Source organism: Protopterus annectens, chromosome 7.part0 (assembly GCF_019279795.1).
Source record: "Protopterus annectens isolate FY-2018-M chromosome 7.part0, PAN1.0, whole genome shotgun sequence".
NCBI lineage: Eukaryota > Metazoa > Chordata > Ceratodontiformes > Protopteridae > Protopterus > Protopterus annectens.
This window is the reverse complement of record NC_056739.1, coordinates 1,106,444,208-1,106,464,923: the sequence shown is the minus strand read 5'-3', so window position 1 is coordinate 1,106,464,923 and position 20,716 is coordinate 1,106,444,208.

Here is a 20,716-nt window from a genome sequence, read left to right as displayed (position 1 = left end):
GTATTCTGCAGATGTTGTATTTCTCACAATTGTTACAGGTATTCCACAGACATATTTCTCACAATTGTTAAAGGTATTCCACAGACGTTGTATTTCTCACAATTGTTACAGGTATTCCACAGATGTTGTATTTATCACAACTGTTATAGGTATTCTGCAGATGTATTTCTCAAAGTTGTTACAGGTGTTCCACAGATGTTGTATTTCTCATAATTGTTACAGGTATTCCACAGATGTTGCATTTCTTACAGTTGTTACATGTATTCCACAGACGTTGTATTTCTTACAACTGTTACAGGTATTCCACATATGTATTTTCCCCAATTGTTACAGGTATTCCACATATGCTGTATTTCTCACAATTGTTACAGGTATTCCACAGATGTTGTATTTCTCACAATTGTTACAGGTATTTCACAGATGTATTTTTCACAATTGTTACAGGTATTACACAGACGTTGTATTTTTCACAATTGTAACAGATATTCCACAGACATATTTTTCACAATTGTTACAGGTATTCCACATAAGTTGTATTTCTCACAATTGTTACAAGTATTCCACAGATGTTGTATTTCTCACAATTGTTACAGGTATTCCACAGATGTTGTATTTCTCATAATTGTTACAGGAATTCCACAGATGTTGTGTTTCTCACAATTGTTACAGGTATTCCACAGATTTATTTTTCACAATTGTTACAGGTATTCCACAGACATTGTACTTCTCACAATTGTTACAGGTATTACATAGATTTTGTATTTCTCACAATTGTTACAGGAATTCCACAGATGTTGTATTTTTCACAATTGTTACAGGAATTCCACAGATGTATTTCTTAGCATGGTATACTGTGGTCACACTAGTTAGTAAACAAGGGAAATGTGATTGATTGTAACTAAGTCAAGAAGTCTTCTCAAGATATCAGATCCTGATTTTAAATAAAATAAAATGCAATATGTTTTTCAAAATATGTACTTGAAAATCAATATATTTCTTCACTAACTGAGATAATAAAGCCTGAAGGCCAAAACTGGAGCATGGTTATTCCTGGATATTGTTCTCTAGATTCTAGTTGCATCACAGTACAGTATACCAGTTCAAATACTTTCTTGATCAGGAAGAAAAAGGATTGCAAAAGAAAGATTTTTCTTTTGTACACCCAGGAATCCAGCTCCACAATCTGGATCTTAATATTTTTCATGCAAGCAAAAAATATCTTCCAATGGATGTTTTAAAGTATTTTAAAGTATTTGCTTCATGATTATGCTTGCAAAAGTAATGTGACTGTGTGCATGTTTTACTGTGTGTACACTATGGAGAGGACTGCACCATAATACTGATTGATTGCTGTATACTTTATAAGCTTTATACTGTGTAGTTCTTGGAACTACATTATTTATTAATAGGGAGCTCTTCCGATATAATAAGCACAATACATAGCATCCAACAAATCAGTGAAGGCTGGGTAGTGAATATATGAATGGTGTTAGACTACTGGCTTTGATTACATTTTTTGTGTTACAACTCACCTACACAATAAACTATATAATTTGACTCAATGTATCAGTATCTCAACTAGGCTTAACAAAAATACCAGTAGGCAAACTACACTAGACTGGGTCTCCAAGTCATCTCCAAGCAAAATAATTACCAGTGATTGCTGACCAGATACCATCAGTGTCCATCTTCCTACCTTTTCTAAAAGGCAGCAAAACAATATCCACAGACAACATAACAGAAGCAGGCATACACCCTCATCAAATTCCACATGAAAACTTTTATTTCAGACCTTCTGCTATGCAACTTGGATATTTTAAAAAATGCCTTTAGAGCAAGAAGTATTCAAGTTTAACAAAATATCTCTAAATGTAACTGATATATATATATATATATATATATATATATATATATATATATATATATATATATATATATATATATAGATTAGATATAGATATTTATATAATATAATATATATATATATATATATATATATATATATATATATATATATATACATACATACACACTCTATTGACATACCAACTCAAAGTAGCAAGAAATCTCCCAAGAACAGAACAACTGATGTTGATCACTTAGAAATTATACCTGCAATTATTTCCTATAGAAAACAAGGACTGTCATTGTGTGCATCAATATGGACTATGAGAGGAATCTGACATGGTGTGTAATGTTGTTTAACACAAGAGATATGTGTATGTATGTTATTTGAAATGGACAATGTTACAGAGGTTGCCTTTGTATTGTTCCATGCCCTTTGTCTTGGTTGCTAAATTGTATTGAATTCATCATCCCAGTACTGCTCGTGTAAAGCGTTATTGCTTCTATTACTAATTAAAGTTGAAGAGCCTTTATGAAAAAGGGTAATCTTCAGCAATAGTAGACTTGGTAACCATGGATAACTACAGATTACACTTCTGTATTTGCTGTTTTATAAAAGCTGAAGTCCAAGAAGCTGATGCACTCATTCTGAGACAATACCTTTCTTCAAATATTAGTATGAGGTTTTATAATGTTGCAGTACAAAAATATTGCTTTTCAAACAACAGACTTTGAAATTAAGTGCAGGTAAATTCTGAATTGCCTTAGTAATTATTTTGGCAGGATACAAATAGTGGCAAAGGAGGTTGGTCTAGCAGTGGTCTCAAACTCAAATAACAACTGGTGTTATATGAAGAATAGCAAACAGGTAAGAACTACAATCTCTAAGACAAAAAGAAATTGAGGCAATGCACCTATAAAAGCAGTGTAGTTGCTTCTTTCATCAGTAACCACGCTGGCTTGAGACTGCTTCAGGTCCAAGGGCCATGAATTTCAGACCGTTGACTGTGGGAATCAGAGGAATGAAGCAAAACTAATCATGCATTAGATGCAGCTAGTGTTTAACAGAGCACATTTTGATGAACATATGAAGCTGATCAAGTCAGACAACACTAAAGGTATTTTGTGATATACACCCACCATTTAAGGGACTTAATTAACTTGCAAAAAACTCTGCATGCTATGCTGTGATAAGCTGCTACTTGCTGCCTTGGTCCTTTTTATTTATTTATTTATTTAACATTTGCAAACTGGGACAGTCCAACTTGGAACAAAGCCAATTTTCAGTGAAGGCCTAGGGAGAAACGCTCCAGATGCATGTTTTTGTCTCATCACTGGTAATCAGCCTGATAGCATAGACGGCTAAAACCCTGACTACAACACAGGTGGTCTGAGTTTGTTTAGCAGCTTGGGCATCTAATGGAGCTGGCAGAGATGATGGTAAAGCCTATCCTGGGAGAGATGGGCCATGATGGTGTCTCTAGTGGAACGTCAGTGGAATTCTGAACTAAGGATGATGATGTCAGAATGAGAGGTGGGAAAACAAGATAAGACATGGCTACCCCATAAAGCCTGGGCTGAGGCATGTGTTCTGTCTACTCTCTATTGCCCATCCAGCCTGGCAATGTTTTCAGTACATAGGGGGTGGAACTTAAGATTTAACAGTAAAAGCTTGTCAAGCAATGTGTAGTGACATTGCAGGTGCCTGCCTATTCCCTTTCATAATTTCTGATCCCATTCTCTATTCTAATCCACTGGCAATCCCAGCCTGAAAGAGGGAGAGCAGTACCACAACAGGAGGTTCACCACTTTGATTTCTATCCAATTCCCCTTTATACCCTGTCAGCAGCTCCATCCAGGGGTGTAATATTGGACAAGAAGGAGGAGATATGCAGGCAATCACCAGGCAAGCCAATGATCTGCTGTGATCAGGGACACAAAAAAAGTCATTCCCTACCACTTATACATTTATGGCATGTGGTATTCTTTATAAGTAATGACATTACAGTACACAGCAGTGATAATGTTAGCCAGAGTCTCAGAATAAGAGGATGTTTCCACAGTAGTCATGTAACCTTCTTTCACTGCTGGCTACAACAGCTGGGAGTTCTGTTCAACATCCTATAAACCCTTTCCAAAACTTAGCTGTGTTCAACAAATAGACATTTCCTCTCTTAAAAATGTCCAAGTAAATTTGAAGTTGGTCACTCGTAACAGATTTGTCTATAAAATCTAATTTTAAATGGCACCTATAAACAGCACCCTAGTAATATCAGAAAAACAGTTAGGTCTTAAGCTGTTAATAAGCTACTTCGTGTACTCATGGTGACTCCTTCAACATCCATTTGTCTACTGTGTTATTCTGAGCAAGTCCTTTGACCAGACAGTACTTCAAGGTCACCCACGAAAAAGGACTCTTCTGTCCAGTGGGCTTAACTGTTTAACAAACGAAAAAGACTATTTCCAATAGATGGTTTCAACTGTCAGTGGCTAGCTTTGTGGAATTTAATTTTTGAGTATGATATTGTGTAGTACCTTATAAAATTTATTTTATTTTTAATGTTTTATTTATTAAACTTGTGACTATTTTTGTATTCATTATTTTATTTTTAATAGGTGGGCAGACCCACTGGATGATGATGTCTTACTTTAATAAATGCTTCCATTAACAGTAAGGCACACAGCACAGTATGGGTACCTTACAGTAACTGCTGCATATCTATGACCTGAATTTCACATGACTTCTCACAATGTAGGAAATTATAAATATACTGCTGTCACCATTCACCATCTTCTCTAAAGTCCAATTACCAAAACAAACATGCTACATAAAAGAATAACAGGATAAAAGAGAAAATGTAAACACATCTTCCAATTTGCCTTTCTATTTATGACAGAATAGATGAAATGTGTACTTATATTATCTTTCCAAAGGATGCACTGGATATTTCAGAGATACTGCATATGAAACTGCCCATATAATCTGTGTCTTCTATCCCTTCAGTTCTTCCCTCAATTTCCCATTTTACCTTTGAAATCATAGGAAACTGAGCCCACAGATAACACAGCAAAATACTATCCAAAAACGTTGGGATGAGTATTTTCTAGTAGAAAGGCAAGTCTTTCAAAACTTTAGAATATCTGTGGATCGGTCACCTGGCTACAGCAGCTGGGGAGTTCTGTCTGACATTCCATTCCATTCCTGTCCTATAAATCCTTTCAAAAACTTAGCAATGTTTAACAGAATATTTCAGAAATAGTGCACATGCACATGCCTATATAATCCATTTCTTCTATCCCTTTGAGAATCTACCCTCCCTTTCCATTTCACCTTTGACATCTTAGAAAACTGAGCCCACTGACAACACAGCAAAATAATCTTCAAAAACTTTGAGGTGAATCTTTTCTACTAGAAAGGCAAGCCTTTCAAAACCTTGGAATATTTTTGGATCAATCATCTACTTCTGTAGTTAACTGGAAGCATTTGCAATGCAACTACATATAAGGTAACAAGCCATTCATAAGTTAGCTGTATCAGCCTCCCACTTTAAGCCCTGCAACAACTGAGCCCTGCACCAGATACCTTTTTTCTTGTGTATATATATATATATATATATATATATATATATATATATATATATATATATATTAACATATATGGGTCAACTTGACTTTACTGAAATTTCACTTACGCAAAATTCAGAAGATTGAGATGACTGGACCGAAATTCTACAACATTGAATGCTTACATTACTGAAAGTCATATCAACAAAACACCAATTGCAACAAAACAAAACAAATATCTACCCATTTTTGCATTTTTGCACCCCTCATGTGGGGTGACTGCACCCCCCACCCCTGCAATTTATATATATATATATATATATATATATATATATATATATATATATATATATACCCAACTCCAAGATCGCACTACATTGAGGAAAAGGGTAAATTTCCCGATCTTCAATGTACTGTGATCTCCATTCAGAAACTCTGAGTGCTGCTTGATATGCGCACCTGGTGTTTTGCTGATCTGACTTTTGATAATGTAAATATTCTGTGCAATTTTGATGTTGTCATCTCGATCTTTTAAATTTCTGGTAAGTGAAATTTTGGCAAAGTCAGGTAGACCCATATATTTATATATATATATATATATATATATATATATATATATATATATGTAGGAAAACCTCACTAGGTCAACGCACCACAATGTCTACGACAAGAAAGTTGACTGCAGAAAGTTAACAGTCATGGTAGATCAACAATCCCCAGGTGAGGGCTTGTCCCCCTGCAAAAACTGACATTCTTTTATTTTTTGTTGGTTGCATGCAGTGAGGATTTTATTCACTCATGCATAGTTTAGTGTCAGCATTTCCACTGTCAACACTATGGTGTGTCGATCTAGTGAGGTAGACCCAAATATATATAAGACAATTTTTTAGGTATGACTTACATGAAAAACACTCCTTTTGTGTTCATCTCTTCCAAAATGCTTGAAAAATTTTGCTGCTGCAGTGGAACTCATTCACATTAAAAGTGTTTCCCAAATGTATTGATAGCTTCTGTTAATCATACAATATCTATTAGAATAAATGGCATTGTCCAGGCATTTTCTAAGAAAATACCCATTGTTAAATTACTTACTCTGTGCCACATGATATAAAAGTGGGACTCTGTGGGTGAAATCCAGGTTATATATTTCCAAATGAATCACAAACAGTTAACATAATAAAAAAGAAGAGTATAGATTAAACAAAATTCAAATAATATTGTGCACACTGCCAATTAATTAAAAAGATCATTAATGTGTTAATGCCCATGTAAGCTAGAGTCATATCAGACAAGCCAGACATAATCAGGTATGTGAGTTTAAGACCATGTTCTAGAAAATATGGCATCAGTACAAAATGCAATCAAAGAATAGGCATCCACTAAAAGAAATGGAATATTTTGTACTATGAGAGCATCAGTTAATTTTTGTAATGCGTGAAATGGTCAGATTGATAATACAGCTGAAAGCCTCTTCAAAAAAGGTGTTATAATATCAAGTCAGCATGTAAGGGTGTTGGGCTATGTAAGATCAATGCTTATAGACGTATGTTTAAACAACTGATGAGAAGCACAATTGAAACATACCACATGCTGTTAAAGGCAATGGGAACCATATGAAGTGATGAGATTCTACTGTATGAAGTTGCTGACCCACATACAAAATACAGAGAACATTGCCCACTACACAGAACCTAAGGTGTGTGTGTGTGTGTGTGTGTGTGTGTGTGTGTGTGTATGTGTGTGTATGTGTGTGTGTTGGTGTGTTGTGATTTAGGTATACATGTGTCGGTGTACATTTGTTTGTTGTTATCCAGTTTTATGGTGATGTTTCCTTGATTTGCATGCTTTTGTGTCATCCTGAGGATCCAAAGTAAAATACTGCAAATAAAGCAGGTCAACACTGTCATTCTTGAGATTTTTATGGGTTCTACATTTCCTTGCTTTGTTACAAAATGGTTATTTTCTTTCCCGGTGTGTAGCCTTAAGATGATTGTGTTGACTATTTTTCATTTTTGGTTCCTACTTAGAGTCTTGTTTTAATAAGCTTACCAGAATATTTTAAATAATCTCTGCCTTAAAAGCATTCTTGGCCTTCTTTCAGAAGTACTACTTACACCAAATGAATGAGTGAGTTATATAGTGATGCACTAATATAATTTGGTAAAATTGAAAAGTTTTGGCAGTAATCTTTATTACATATTGAATTTAAGGTGAAACCTGGCTACTAATCTCTGTAGTAAATCTACATAATTCCCACAATGCCTCAGAATGAAAATGAATGCATGCACATTCTAATTTTTCCTGATGAATAAACTGAACCGTGGAAATATTAGAAGACACGATGAACAGATGAAACACTACAACTGTACAGACTTTATATTACAGTAACACAAACATTATAACTAAATCATAATAAATAACAGATCATAATTAGAGATTAACCAAAGAATGAAAAACACACCATTTGAATTTATGTCTGAATCTGACAGTTTGCTATTTATGATAATTTAATTTATATAATCTGCTAATGATTATAGTTAGTACACTGAACTAACAAAGTACACAAATTCTAAATAGTGAAGAACAGAAATTAATCACAGCAATGGTTTATTTGGAATGGAAGAAGTACAACATATGTATACACTCAATTAAAACATGTAAATAGTGGGTTAATCTTTCTGTTGGCCAAAATATGCAAGAAAATTAAGAAATATGCTGTCAATGTTTTTAATTGCCTCTTTTTATTTGCGATCATGTATAAATCTTAGAACCTTCTGAAATTGTCTGGCTGGTAGAAGCCAAGGAAACCAACACTGATTGTTTATTTTTGTTAGAGACAGACAAAACCCACAAGGAAAACTACAAATGATTATTGTAGATGATATATGACAGAAAGAAGCTTATTTTATGGGCATTACTTATTATGAGCCCTTGATAGCAATATTTTCAAGAAGGTGTAACTGTTTTTGACATAATGATTATTTAACTGCACCACCAGGAATTCACTTACTTCTCTTTATAATACACTGTGTCAAACAGCTCAGTATAGACACATTCAGTATCCAGCCCTATTCACTATTCAGAAACAACAAAACTCACAGATTTTTTTTTTATATATATATATGCTTATCAGCAGGTTAGCTATTAAATGTGTTTGTACTTTGTATCCACATCACCAGGCAAGGGTGAGAGAGGTCAAGTATAAATCTTTTTTTCTCATTTTTAAAACTGTAGCATAGACATAAAATATTAATTTACAGTGTGAGCAAGCAGCAGGATGACTTCATAAACATAATAAATATTAAAAGCTCAAGAAAGAATATTTGCAAGACAGGAATTTGGACAAACCTTGAAATGGAATTAACCATTCAATTTCCTTTCATGTTACCCACAAACAGATTGCTGAAACTCAGTAATGTTCTTTTTTGTGCTTATATGGGAATATCTTTTAGGCAAATTCCATGCATTCGGTTGATGTAAACTACACTTTCTATGACCCCAGTACCTTTTCAACTATTGAAAAACATTTGTTGGCAATGATATTGTAGACTGCTTTTTTTTCTATCAACCTTGCTGGGAAGTTATTAGAAACTGAGATGTTTAATTAATGAGAAGAATTAGATAGTCATGCGCAATTCATTCAAGCACATTAATATCTGAGATTAGTTATTGAGTCAGAGCGACAACTGATTCATAATTCTACCTATGCTGCATTCTACTGTCTAAAACTGGGGAAAAAACAGCATCTGTTTGTTTTCAAAGCACTTTGTATATAAGTGAACATGTTTAGTAACTTGAAACAGAATTTGGTAATCCTATAGATGTTATTATAAGCACAGAACCATGAAGATAGAAGCTTTTGTGGTAGTTAACAATAACGTGGCCTACCTAGTTTGTCCACTTCCACATTTAATCGATAACCTGTGAATCCTAGTTAAGTAACTGTTTGAGTATCTTTACATTTTAATAAATAATTTATAACTGTCACACTATAATTTTCAAATCCTCCACCACTCTAACTACATAACCTTCTTGCTGCATTCATATATCACCCTTAAAGCAAAAAATATTTCTTCACATTTCCCATCAATTATCCAAACTCAAACTCTGTCATCATTTATTGTAAATCATTTTTTCCAAAATATTTTTTTTGGCTCACTTTCCTCCTTTGCCCATCAAGCATCCCTTGTGACATCCTAGCGGCTCATTCCTCTTTTTTCAGGTGAGACTCCTAAGGCCCATGTAGTCCCTTTGGGGTAAGCGTCAGATGATGAGTGATGCTTTCGTTCATTGTAGCTTGAAGAGCTTCACTGAAAGACACTAACTAGCCATCTATGCCCAGTATGCCTTTTTCCAGGAGGGCATGAAATACATACATACATACAAATATTTCAGCCACAGGCAATAATGCCCCTCTAACATGCCAATATAAAAAAAAAACAATTATTTCTACAAGCTTCCAGGTTATAGGTTCATAGGTAGGTACTAGGCTATCTGCCCGAAGGCATTTATAAGCTTTGCCAGAATCTATTGGCTTTCACCATCCCCCTTAGATTAGTTTCCTGTGCCTCTGTCCAGCAGAGCCAATGAAGTGATCCCCGGGGTAAACTTTCTGTTTCCCATCCACTCGTCAAGGTTTCTCTTGAAGAGTGTTAGTGAGGAGCTCTGCCTAATGTAGATTGGAATCTTGTTCCAGAGGATGGGAAGTCTCTGGGACAAGAATCTATCCCTCCAGCATGTCCTATTTATTGTTGTGGTGAGGTTTAGACCCCTAGAGCGTGTGGCTCGAGGGGATATGGTTTTCTTTAGGTGGAGCATGTCCATCAATTCTGGGTTGGACATGACCTTGTATGTCAGGTAGAGATCACCTCTGAGTAGGTGGTATGCAACCGAGTACAGCTGGAGTTTCTTAACTGCATAGAACATCTATTTTAGGCCAGTGATCCTCTTGGTGAGGTACTTATGTGGTCTTTCCAGCTATTGCAGGTGTCTTGTAAGGTACATTCCAAATGGGGCGTTGTACTCTATGATGGGTCTGATGAGTGATGCGTAGAGGGGCACAATGACCTCTTTTGATCCGGATGCAAACACTTTTGTGATTAGGTGGGCCACATAGAAGGATTTTCTAACCACTTTGGCAATGTGATTATCAAAGGAGAGATTACTATCTACTTGGGTCCCCAGATCCCTTATTACGTCTTTCATATTTAGGGGGCTACCACCTATGTGGTAGTTTGTGAGTACTTTGTTTTTTCCAAAGGAGATGACTATGCACTTTTTGATATTTAGCTTGAGGCCATGGTTCTGACACTAGGTATCTGTCTCAGTGAGACCCTTTTGGAGGATGTCTGTGTCAGCCGGGGAGTCAATTATAGCCCCTAGTTTGCAGTCATCTGTGAACTTGGTCAGCCATAGTCCTCCTGTGCTTTCCTTTACCTCTGAGAAGTATATGCAGAACAGGAGGGGTCCTAGGAATGAGCCCTGGGGAATGCCATTTGTAACCGGTTTAGAGTCAGATCTAGTTCCCGCAACTCTTTCCATGTGGGTTCTGTCCATGAGCCAGTTGGCAACCCATCTCTGTTCTAAAAATATCTAAACTAGTGCTTGCTTTAATGTAATTTGGCAGTCTATTCCATGCATCAGCTACTCTCTCAGAGAACCAATTGGTACACCTCTCATTCCTATATAATCTTATACATAGGTTGTCTGACAATTCTTTACTACTTTTTAATGGCCCCAAACATTCCCAGAGGTAGTTGTCTCTAAATGCCCTATGTACCTGCATAAAGTGTCCTCTTAAATATATGTATGAAAAACTGCACAACTTCTGATATTTTAATCTTTCACAATAACATAAATTTCCACATCCATGGATGCCCCTGGTATATTTCTGCTGTACTATTTCCAATTTACTCATGCTAGTTTTCTTATAATGTTTCCATACTGAAGTTTGGTTGTAATATAACTAACAAATAACGATTTCATAATTTCTGATTTCCTAGACTTTATAAATCTTTTTATACAACTTCTAGTTTTATAACTATCATTAAACAATTGGATAACAAAAAACAAAAACAGGAAACAGCACTCAGCGGTACACTAAAAACTCCAAAAGTAACTTTAATGAAGTGAGCGCTTTTGTACAGAATGATGGGATACTAACCAGGACACTGGAATGCTTACTTGCCTAATTAATGTCTTAAATAAGAAAATGGGTAACCTGGTGCCTTCGGTGATGAATAATACATCTAATATTTCTAAGAACCCTAATGTTTCCGGCAACCAGGATATGCCTTCCTTGTCCTCAGTAGCCCATGGCACGTATGACCATCTTCACGGAGCAGAGAATTCCAACATGAACATTATGAAGCCTGTAACTACTATGATACCTACAGGTAGAGACCTCAATTGTAATAAAGTACTGAATTTACAAAATCTCCCAACGCACTCATCTTTAAGGGATGCCTTGGTAGGCGAACATAACATTCAGAATTGGTTACAACCTTTGCAGGGACTTGAACTGGAAATAACCAATAATCATTCAGAACTGGATGGTGTATGGACTGTAAGTGATATTTCCACTAAATTAAAGTCTTTGGATATCAAATCTTTCAAGATTAAAAAGTTGCAATTGGAAGTTATTTATTTCCACAAATGTGTACAGCGGAATATTGTTCCTAAGAGGTTGAGGAGTTGGCGATACCCCACTGGATTCATTCCGGATTACCCTTTCATAAGAGATTAATTCATTTGTTTAATAAACAGGGTATTGAATTGTTAAAGTGCTTTATTGAGCATTATTCAATTCAAATAAATGAACTGGAAAAAGAAATTGAAATATTAGACAGCTCTATCAGAGCCAATGGTGACTTTGAGAGGTACAAGTTTGATTATGCATGGATCTTCTCTAGCATTGACGTGCAGATTAATAGGTTTAGAACTACTAAAATCAAAAAACTGAAAAGAGACAAACTGGATTATAACAAGGGTTTTGCGTACCCTAAGCCGCCCCTTTCCCAACAGTGGGGTGGAGTCAAGCATCAGGTGGTTGGTTCTAGGACTGGGTTGCTTGATGATGTAACAACGCTGAGTGCTAATGATGATGGTGACTCTAACCCACCCACAGAGGAAATAAATGCTGAATCCAATATGGATGGACTTCGTCAGAGTGAAAGACTCCAAAGCAAAAACGGTCCAATCAATAACCCACGTAACGGCACCTATAACCATAGAGCTAATAATTATGTGAATACAAACAAGAGTTCAAATTTTCAGGGGGCTTCAACTCATGGCCAGAAGAATTCCAGTTGAAGGGGGAACAGGAGGAAGAATTGTACGAACTAATGGCAGACCAGGAGATGATTGAAGTTTGTTCTTTTACCAGCGGTGAGTTTTATGATACTGAAACTTTGAACAGTGAGGAGGACAATAAGTTGTCCATCATTTTTAATACTACAAGGGATTTCAAAGTGTTTAATCATGCTATGTTTCCCGTGAGTATTGATTTAGCTGATATTCTAGCTAACAGTTTGTCCTTCGTCCCTTCTAAGAACCATGACTTAGCGAAGACATTGGTTGATCTTAAACTGTTCATAAGAAAATTGAATTTAAAGCTTTTTTTGGATCTAGTAGCGATACCTCTGGTTTAGCCAAGCAAAATTTATTTAAAGTGAATAGTACTTTTAACCCTGTTGTACATCCTACTTTCGCCATGTTTGAACGTATTTGCGAATGTGATTTCAGGAATTTAAATTTGTTCAAACAAAGATTCAATCTTTCTAGTTGCAGTAATTTTGACAATGATGAATGGAATTTGTTAAACACTCTGATTAATAGTGGCCTCAGGATTTCTAAGACTGATAAGGGTGGTGGCATTGTGCTAATGAATAATGAATTCTATACATCTAGAATGGAGCAGACGTTAGACACTGCTAGCTATGCTAATGCATCTTTAAATGAACTTAATTTTGCCTATAAGAAGATAAGGTCTTTTTTGAATGACTTATTTATTGAAGCCCATATTTCTTTAGAAATATTTAATTTTCTTACTGTTCCAGCTCCACAAGTCCCTGTCATCTTCAGTATACCAAAGATTCACAAGGACATAAGGAACCCTCCACTTTGCCCTATAGTGAATGGATGTAATTTTATTACATACCCTATGGTGAAGATCGTGGATCACATCCTAAAGAGATATTTAACTGATGAAATCCAGATTTGTAAGGATTCGTGGTCCTTTCTACAGAATGTGAGTGGCTTGATATATGAGGACAGCTACAATTTTGCCACCATAGACGTAAGGGACTTATACACTGTGATCCTGCATGACCTTGGGATTGATTGGATTGGTCAAGTTCTAAAAAGGAAGGGTATTGGTACTGAAGAATTGTACTTGGTACAAGAATTTTTGGACCTTATACTAACTAATATTTTTTTTCTATTTGGTGAAGCTTTCTAAGTACAATCCAAAGGGGTGGCCATGGGTCCCCATGTGGGGCTAGCTTTGCTAACCTTGTCATGTGTTATTGGGAAAAGGAATTTATTTTAACCAACAACCCCTTTTCAGAATACATTTATTACTATACGTGATACCTGGACGTTATTTTTATTATATTTAAAGGGGAAGTTGATTTATTTCATAAATGGGTTGCCTATATGAATAACACTACTGAATTCCTAGAATTTACAAGCAATTTTCAGACAGATAAGACGTCTTATTTGGATATCTGTTTAAAAAAAGACAGGGTTAGGCAACAATATGTGGCCAACATTTTTAGAAGGGAGACTTATTCCAATTCCTTCCTCCATTATTCCAGCTCTCACCCAGAATGTCAGAAAAAAATCTGTTGTCAAAGGTCAGTTAGTTAGGGCCACCAGAATGGTCTCTAACTATTCTGATTTTATTGATGAATGTGATTTCCTTAATGAACTATTCTTGAAATGGGGTTACCCATTACTTCTGGATGACAATTTGGTTAAGGAGGTCACAACGAAAAGGGCCTTAGGATATTTTAAAGCTATTTTTAATGATTCCCAGAGGGAGAATTTGAATCCAGGTGAACTTAGATTTGATCTGGATATCACCAATGATAGGACCCCCATTGATTATTCCTTAACCTTTATCACTCCGTTTAGTAATGATGCTTTTTTGTTGAGACAAATCCTGAGTAAGAACTGGAATTTAATTACATCAGATGAAAATGTTAGGTATAGGTTATCAATTAAACCAGCAGTTATTTTTAGAAGAGGGCAGAACTTGAAGTCCTATTTTGAATACAGCAGAGCTTATAGCTCTAGGATTAGGGGCATGTTTAAATGCAAATCCTGCCCTTATTGCAAATTTATTGACACAGACCTATATTTTTATATAAAATATATAAGATTTTCCTGTGATGGGAGCTATAACTGTAATTCCAAGAGTATTATTTATTTAGCTAAATGTAAGGGCTGTCCAGTTTTCTATATAGGCAAAACTGACAGAAGATTAAGAAACCAGATATACAAGCATCAATAAGCAGTTAAAAACAAGAAAGTTGAGACTGCATTAGCAAAGCATGTGGCTATTAACCCTGAACATAGTTTTACTTTTGGGTTTTAGACCAAATTGAGGCTTGCATCAGGGGAGGACCCATTTCTTTATGGCTATAGAGATGTGAATTATTATGGCAACTTAAAGTAGATGCCTTTAGGCATCCAGGTATTAATGATGTATGCTCCATAGCATGCATCCTGAAGTTAAGGAGTTTAATGAGGTCATTTTTATGACAAGAATAACACCATTTTCTAGAAAAGGGTTTATTCCTTTTTAGTATTTTTTATGTAATTATTATTATATATATAGTATGAATATATATATAGAATGAATAGTAGAATCATAATATAATCATAATATTTCTATGTCTAGTATTCAGTATTTGTTCATGGTTACTATGGGAATTCTTTGAAACCAATTGGATGGTCTTTCTTAATTAACTAATTAATACCATGTGACTATGTTGGCTTGTACTTAAATACATTACTTTTAATTCTTTTGTAAAGTCTGAAGAAGTACCAACATTGTTCTGTACAAAAGCACTCACTTCATTAAAGTTACTTGGGAGTTTTTAGTGTACCGCTGAGTGTTGTTTCCCTTTTTGTTTTTCACTTAGTAGTCTGTGTTCTTTCGTTTTGTGACTTGGTTTCCTTCATATTAAACAATTGGTTGACATGATAAGAAAACTCAAAACTGGATCTACCCATATACCCAGGTCCTTAAATAAATCTACAGTGTCAATCACTGTGTGCTGTAGTGCAAATTCACCTTTGACTGTATGCTTAATAAATCTCATATGCTTAATTTTTGATGTATTTATCAGCATGATTCTCCTGTGTCTAAATTATTAATTTAGTCTAGTTCTGTTGTTAATATGCTAATTCAGTAACATGTGTAATCAGTTTACCCATTTTCAAGTCATCTGCATTCAAACTGTAGAACACCTCATATGAAAAAGATAAATCTAAAAGATACAACTTAACCAGTATGAGCCTAGGACAGAACCCTGTAGGACACCCTGAGTGTAACCTAGAATTTCACGTCTAATTACTGTATGATACTTACATGTCCTATTTTAAGCCATGCAGCTATCTATCTTATCAAGAGTACATCAATAACTAGTTGTAATAATTTATTGATCAGTGTTCTGTATATGATCCTATCAAATGCTGAAGTTAAATCTATAAATTACATCATAGCACAATTTTTTCATTTACAGGTGTTATTATATTGTTATAGAACATCATGTTACAGATGGTTAGAGATCTATTTTCAGCATCTGCATGCTAATATATGGTTTCACGTATAACCTTGCCAGTTCTGACAATAATTTATCCAAAATAGTCTGCATTATTTTTCCACAGTATGAAAGTAAAATGATGGGTCTGTAAGACTCTGGATTTCTTCTACCTCCTCCTTCCCTTAAAGATAGGTTTAACAAGTGCATGCTTCAAACCTTGAGGTATCTCTCCATATTTAAATGACCAAGTGAATAGCAGATATAAAGGGACTGTAAGTTCATGCCAAAATGTTCTCAGGTCAATATTACTAAATGCATATCCTTCTTGTGCGTTGTTTTGGTGTAGTTTATGTACTTCTTTTTTTAATATAATCTAATTTGATTTCAGTATCTGAGATTAATTGGATGTTACTAGCCCAATTTGTCTCCTCCTTTGTGGAGTCAATCTGCCTTGCATAACATTTTGTAAATATATCTGTAATCTGTTGTGTCTGAGAATGACGTTTAGAATTTATACATAGCTTACCTATTTGTATGTCTTTACTCCTTCGACATCTTATTTCTCTATAAAATGGTTTCCTATTATGTCCAATATCTTTATAAAAATTTTCTACAATTTTTTTCTTGATTGTCTCATTATGATTAATTTTCCTATCCAGCTAGTTTAATTAAGTTTTCAAAGTTATAGTTCAAACTCTTTTCCATCTCTTATATTTTTGTCTCTCACCTTAATTAAGTATCTTATTCTTATGGTAATATATCCTCCTGACCTTGTATGCCTAAATCCTGATGTTATCCATTTTTTTTTTATTTTTTGCATTCAACCAAATTCTCTTTCAAAACTTATCACATGCCTTTTGCAGTTTTTCCACTGAATATATCACACAAATTAGTTTTACATAATGACAGTTTTGCTTCCATATAATTTGTTATTAACCTTTTTTGCATTGGTTTAGCTTTCAGTTTGGCAGAATTATCTAACAACAATTTAACTTTTATAACCCTATGATCACTGCACATCAACAGTAGTATCAGCCATTTCCATAGGAATGCAAACAATGTCTGCTATGTTCTATTCCTAACTAGGCCTTTTTACAGTCCGAAGCAGTTGTTGTTCCTGAACATATGTGGTAAATAATTTCCTTGCTAATGTTGCTGAATCAATATTATTCCTCTATATTTCTGGTAAATTTAAGTCCCCAGCAACACTCTGAACTGCCCAGATTTTCACAGAATGTCCAAATTTTTGCCTTATATTTTTGGTCTCTTACTCATAAAATGTATGCTTTTCTTGCAACTCATTGAGGACCGACATCACTAAGTAATAACATACATTTATGTTTCAGAGATCATATTCTTCAGAAAATGCATGCTAATGCAACACCTATTTTTCTACCAGCTTTCTAAGTTAATAAGAGCAACATTTACAGTTTTTTCCTAATTTTGAGCATTTCTTCTCCCATTCATTTTAGCTTTGTCCAATTTCCTTGCATTTAGAAGTTGAGAGCTAGGGTTCCAAGTCACTATTAATTCCTCTATGTCATCAGCACTTGACTTTGGTGGTCTATATACTCCAATAGCAGTTATATGTTCCATGGTTGTCTTTAATGTCACATTAAGATGATCTAAAGTATTGGTGTTATCATTGAACATGTAATAATTACAGGTGTCATAACAATCTTTAATCCCTATCATAACGCCTCCACCTAATTTTTTTGATATAAGGTCTGTTACATAAAAACATTTATACCCTGACAATACTGGTTTACAGTCATTGTTCTTTAACCATGTTTCACAAACAGCAACCTTAATCTTATGAGAATGTAACAAATTTTCCAATATGAAAATTGTTACAAATGTTCCTAGCCTTAACAACCATCAGAGATGTATCAATTGTTGCTGTTTGTGAGCTGTTACATTTTTAACTTGGCAAAAAGCTTGACTTGCGTTTGTCAAATATTGTATTATATCTGCTGCAAAAAATTGTTTTCCTTTGTCTTGACAAGTACACATCATTCTGTCTAACCATGTGTACCCAAAATTAAGCTTAGATGCTCTCTCTATACATTTCTATTTTCTTTTTTTAAATAGATCATTTTTTCATGTAGGCATTTACGCAGAAATCTTTTTATTCACAGTGACCTGTCTCTCTTTTCTGTATGTGACTTGTGAAAAATGTGTCCTAACACATGTGCAAGCTATGCTGTCTAAGAGGGCTGTAATTTCCCTACTAACAGAATGTTTGCAGTTGAGATCATTTGTAGTAATATGAATAAAAACCAGCTCCATACTTCATTATATGAAGGCATTCTAAGGCTTTTCTCGCAACCTGTAGTTTTGGTTCTGGGAAGCACAACACTATTCGTTTTCCATTATCTTTTCTTCAAATAAAAGTGTCAGTTCCTATAATTATTGACTCTCCTATTGCAAGAATATCACTTTTGACCAAATCGGACAAATCACCAACTTCTAATTCAATAATATTTGCTCTATCAATTGTTACAAATGAATTATCATCATCACCAGCATTATTAATGACAGTCTTTTCATAGCATGCAGTTCTCAGTTTGCTTTGTACCACCAAAGGTGGAGCCATGCTGCCAACTTATGTCTTTCTCTTTTTTTCTTACAGTAATATTCTTCGATCCTTCCAAGCTCAGGTTTGATTTTTTACTTTTAACCTGTCCCTTGTTTCTCTTTTCTGTAGGCTGAAAGTTTTCTGATAGAACAATGTTATCCTTCCCTGTGATCTGTGTGTTATACAACAAAAGCAATGTCCTTTTTAGTATATATCCTCTTTAGTCAAGTTCTTCTTCCTTATTATTTGTTGTGAACTTCTTTTTTTATCTTCTTCTACATGCTCTGAATCCTCAGACTGCTGAATACTTGTCCGCTGAATTATAACATTGTCATGGGTAGTATCATGTTTGCAAGGGTTTGAGTGATCATTGTTGACAGTAGATACTTCCTTTCCTAAATGTGTTCTACTTGCACTTTGCCTAGTATTATTTATTTCATCAGTCCAGTCTTTAATATATGTATAGTCCAGTCATTAATATACGTAACAACAGTTCTCCAAGCCATGCTAATTGCACAAGTGCAATCACCACAAAAAAAGTCTATATTTACTACTACTACTGGTAAGTGAATCCTCAACTTTTGGTATGACGAGCATAGGCCACCATTGTTATCAGGTGTTGACTTTATAGCATTTAGTACACTGTACAAGATATTTGTGCTTTAGTAAATCATTAGTGGCATACTTATTTAAGGAATCCATTCTTCTTTGCAAACTAATAAAGAATTCTAAAAGAAAATGATAGTCAAAATCAGTTTCCACAGAACAGAAAGAGATTGTAAGTCAACTTCTATGAAAAAAAGCACACAAACAATGTAAAACTAAATATTAAATCAAGTACAATAAATTTGTTACGTTGACCTACAGTACTAGTTATACCAGTCACACAAAAGCTGTATTTCCTTTACACCCCACTCACTTTTGGCCATTGTCAGACCTCATTATAACAGTAAAGATCAAAAAATCAAAAACCAGTAGAGGATTGTTTCAGCTGTGTTCTGGATATGCAATGGGTGTAGAGATGGACTGTTTCTGCTTTTGTAAGGGATGTAAGCATGCAAACAACTCTACCTCCTACATAAAGCATATTATACACACTCATCCCATCTCTACCAGGGAAATAGCTTTACTTGGTGTGTCCCAGAAATGTATATTTTTCTTTCAGCAAGAGAGGTAAGACACAACCTCTTTATTGACCTGCCACCCCACCCCCATCCTTTGCAAGCTCCTGCAGGTGTCTTGATCACTAATCAGACTTGGATCACCAGTCTTGTAGTGACAGATTTGTCCCTTTAAGACAACAGAGCTGTTTTTTTTTTTCCTTAAAAAAATATTGTCTAACCTGGATTCTGTTTCCGTTTGTTGGTCATGGAAATGACAGGATTGGATTTAATTATGTGTACCTACCTTGGGTGGGCAGTCATCATACGATATGAGAAAATGATGATTCTGTTGTGAAATGAGGTACAATAGGCCATACGCATTAAGAAGGGTAAGCTTATTGGTTTAATACATAGTTCATATTTATGTTGCCTTTGGGCATTAGGTTAACAGCTGTAGGTTGATGGCAGTCAGCTGTATAAAATCACAAGTACCGTGGAGTCAGGAATGAGCATTTTTCTAAATCAGAAGCTTTGATTTGATGCTTAAGCTAATGCAGCCCATTATGTGACACAGCAGACACAAAACAAGAATATTATAATGCTTTAACAGTTTAAACAGGGAGATAAGGTAAGGACAGAACCACCAGCACCTAGGATCACATAATGTATCCATTTGGATTCATCCTAGTATATCAGTGAAATCACATAAATAAAATATCCACCATTTAGCCATAAAAATTCATCTAAAGAAGAATGTGGTTAACGTAATCCAGTAAAATTCTCTTTACATTCTCCTCAGATTAAAAAAGTTAGATCTTGTTTGAAATGCAATTAATCATTAATACTACAAATAA